Below are 4,396 nucleotides of genomic sequence, written 5' to 3' on the forward strand. Positions count from 1 at the left end.
AAGTTCATGAAGAGATCGTAAAAATAATTCATATGAATTGAGTGGCTTAGTCCAAATTTTCTGAAGAGACTTGATCGCTTTATATGATGAACAGATTGAATTTAGGCTTATATTCACATATCAATATTCATCATCTCACACATCAAATGTAGCAAACGGAAGCTCAAGCATGTTTGCTTGACTCGTGAGAACCAGTGAGGTTCATTTTCGTTTGAGCTTCCGCAAAAGGTTTGTTCTTGCGCATCATGCAGGTTTGGTTGAGCTTCTGTTTATGTTCGCTGATTAATGTTAATATGTGAATAAAAGCCTAAATTAAATCTGTTCATCATAAAAAGCGATTGATTCTCTTCAGAAAATTTGGACTAAACCACTCAATTAATATGGATTAGTTTTACAATCTCTTTATGAACTTTTTGAAGCGTGAAAGTTTCAAATGTGTAGACTGTCTATGGAGAGACAGAAAACTCTTATATTTCAACAAAAAGATCTTCATTTGTGTTCCGAAGATGAACGAAAGTCCTTACGGGTTTGGAACGACATGAGGGTGAGTAATTAATGCCAGAATTTTAATTTTTTAAGTGAACTAACCCTTTAACTACAACTTGAACAGACACTGAGTTATATCCCTGGGCAAAACAAATTGGACACGACAAATCCCAGATAGTAAACTGATGCCTTTTTATATTTCTGACGTACAGTCCTCCCAGCGCTCATTCCCATGATGTAAAGGGAATCACAGTTATTTACTGACAATTTGCAGTTTCACTGAGTGATATACAGTAAATAACTGTACAAATGACAGAAATGTCTAACAGTGTTTGTTCTTTCTATTGTGCGTTCATTCGATCTTTCATTTGTTTGTTCTGTTGTCTGCTCTATCATTAGTTCGTTCTGTCATTAATTTGTCTGTTCCATCATTTGTTTATCTTATTGTTTGTTCATTCTATTATTCATTTGTTCTATCGTTAGTTTGTTCTTTCATTAGTTTGTTCATTTTATAATTAGTTTGTTCTATCATTAATTAGTTAGTTTGTTCTATCATTTGTTCCTTCTTTTCTAAAAATTCCACTTATTGCAGCTAAACAAATTTCAGAGTATAATAAGTGATATATCAATTATTTTTTGGTTTGCTGTAAGAACTGAATGCTAAAGAGAAATGTACTGTAGGTCAAATCATTTCATTAGCACACATACTATCATGACTGCACTAATAAAACCACAATCTGTTGTGGTTCCTTTCAAGTGGCATTTGGTTTTGTATCAGTTTGCACCCACTGTTTACAGCCTTGTTGAGTGTTGTCTGTTTGTTTTTCTTCTTCCAGTGTTGTTCTTCTTTCATTGGGCTTTTTAGGTTTGCCACATTTCCTCTTATTGGCACAGGGGGGTGTGGAACGAGGGAATGGTGCAGTAATAGCTGCTGAATGCACTGGCTGTGCGGCTCCTACCGCAGGGCCCACACATTCCAGGGATTACTCTTATTACCAGCCATTCTCTCAATGGGGAACAGAGTGGCCTAATGAAATATTCAAATGGATGAGGGGGATAAAGCTCTCCATTACTGAATTAAATTTTCAAAATGTTTGTGCTGCTTATCTTTGAGTACGTGTGTGTGCATTAGAGAAACTGATTAAGAGTGCGCAATGATTATCAGCCTTATAAAATAACATTTCAGAGCCATTTGTGATAAATTGCTGCATGTTGGTAATAATTTAATAAGTAATTGATTTAAAGCCTGTGCAAATGTACTTTGTCCTGAGATCTCAAGGGTGGTGAGATGGTGTATTCTTGCTTGTAAGACCATTGCTTTTACAAATCCACAGTGTTCAGGTTCATGATTCATCCCTCTTAGTAATGTTATAACAATCTTAAATCTTAAGCTGTTAAGGTGACACAATTAATATCACAAGTAAATTTATTCATAGATGAATTAAAACAAACACCACAAAAGAATTTAAAAGCCTGTGTCAGGTTTCAAATGAATGTTTCCAGTAGAAATAAACCCATCGAGAACAGGCTACGAATGCACAGTCGGAGTAAATTGAATGGGTATTGCTTAGCTTGAATCCAGGACTTGTAATAGCCCATACTCCAATGTTAGGTCTGCCTGTACATCCTGAGCAAATGATATCCTAATGGGATTTCTCACAGAAATCTATTAACCTTGAGTCCACCCATAAATTTCATGCAGTTTAGCTAAATGATGACTGTAGAGAATGGCACCATGTAACCAGTGGGTGTGAAACCGTAGTTAGATCAAGGATGATTTGATGACCCTCCTATTCAAACAAGGTTATAGTCAGATTGCTTACATTAGATCTATATTTAACAAAGGATGAAATAACATATCAAAGGTATTGGTGAAACAATGATTTCTGTACACCCTGTCATTCTGAAATGTAATTGATATCTCAAAAAATAATACATTAAACTCAGATTTTCAGTGATTGAATAAGATTTTAAAACTCTATTGAATGATGTTGCCTCTGGGTTTTTAATGATGTTTATACAATGGCATTAAAATGGTTAATAATAAAGGAAGGACTTTGAATGAACAAAATAAAAGTTTTTTTCTTGGTCACAACACTTCTTGGTAGCCAATTTAAAATCTGTTTCTGGCATAGTACACAATATTGCAGTTATCGTGTTTTCTTTTAGATTACACTGAAATGCTGGGTTAAAACAAAGTCCCTTTAAGACAAGTCATTTCACTCGGCGGCCATCTTTGAAACGCCTCTCGGGCATCCTGGGCATCCATGCAGCTCCTATCTATCTCTTTGAATGGGGAAACATCAAATTCTCCAAAGCTGTTTGCCAAGCTTTCGATTAAATTTCATATTTAAAATCACAAATGAATTCTGACAACAACTATTTCATAATTTTTTCCCCAAACGTTCGAATCATGACCAAAAAAACTGTATTTTTTTAGGCTGGATCAAGCTAATGTGCATTAGCAGACCTAAATGCGCATCTCTTGTGCCTCATTTCGGAGGCGCGCGTCTGACTGTTTCTATAGAAACCAGTGCTTCTAACGGCCGCTGCAGTGACGCGATGACTTTACCAGTTGGCGATTGGCTCTTATTTTGAAGGCGGGACTTATTCCGCCATATTGCGCGTTTCACTTTCTCCCATTCAAAACAATACGAGTGACATGTCTTGTGTTATTCTATAGTCTTTGGTTAAAAACAACCTAAGTTGAGTTAAATATGGTAATTAATTAAACAACAGTTGAGTTAAATAAAAATACCCAGCAGGTTGGACAAACATTTAACCCAGCATTTTTTTTAGTGTATAAATTATTGAACATTATAAAATGGTTAGTTCCTGTCCTTGACTCTGATTGATCAATAGTTGTGTTTTATTCATGATAAAACACGGCTATGACCGTTTCACCCAACGGTTCTGTGTATCACTACACAACACCCATAGCAACCACTCTGAGCAATGTAAACAGTTTGTTCTCAATTTATATTGTTCATTGAAGCTTACTGTATTATGTAGAAGAGTGTTGAGAGAAAAAGATTGAGTGAGCGAGTGTATTACGTGCATTCAGATTTAGCATTTTCCTTCAGATCAGGTCCTTTGTTTATAATAAAAAATCTGTTTAAATGTCCAATGTATTATCAAGGGGTACTATTAAGGGGTTTTCCCGTGACTGACAGCGCTAGTCAAAGTATTTGTCAGTCGCGTCTTGTTCCGTGTTCACAACAATTCAGTCTTTTCAATGTGAAAATCTTCGCTTCTAATGCCGTAATTATGTAACTTCTGTTGCTGTTCACGGTCAGGGACTATTTTTCGGGCGGAAGGAAGGCTTTTAGTGATTTTACTTCATGAAAGTTGCATTGATACATATTTTTGGCTTTAATGTAACCGTTTTATAAAAGCAATAAGGTACTCAAGGCTTGTGCTGTATCGTGAATAAGTCACGGCTGAAGGGGTTGCAGGCACTCTGCTGAAATATTCACAATGCAGCACAGCCTCTCGTAGCTTATTGCTTAATAATAGTAGTACATACTAAAAAGGTAGATAATTTAAGTAAACTTGAAGTAAATTTATTAGATTCTGTCATATAGCAGTAATTGTAAAGTATGTTATGCTAATTTTCTTTTTTGTTAACTTTTTTAGCATTGTCTTCAATAAAACATGTATAGTCACTTAACTTTACTATACATATTTAGGTTTTTATTCCATCGCAGCACAATGTTCTCTGTAATATACCTAAACAACAAATATTTAAAATATAAAAAATGTTTTTGATTAGTAGTGAGGTCTATTTTATTAATGAAATGTGAATAATTGCTATTATAATATTTGTGATAAAGAGTTAAAACAGGTGCATGTTGGCCATAGCAGTATATGATTGTCTTTATTTATTTTTTTCTCCAAAAGCAATGACTTA

This window comes from Megalobrama amblycephala, linkage group LG11 (assembly GCF_018812025.1).
Source record: "Megalobrama amblycephala isolate DHTTF-2021 linkage group LG11, ASM1881202v1, whole genome shotgun sequence".
NCBI classification, from domain to species: domain Eukaryota; kingdom Metazoa; phylum Chordata; class Actinopteri; order Cypriniformes; family Xenocyprididae; genus Megalobrama; species Megalobrama amblycephala.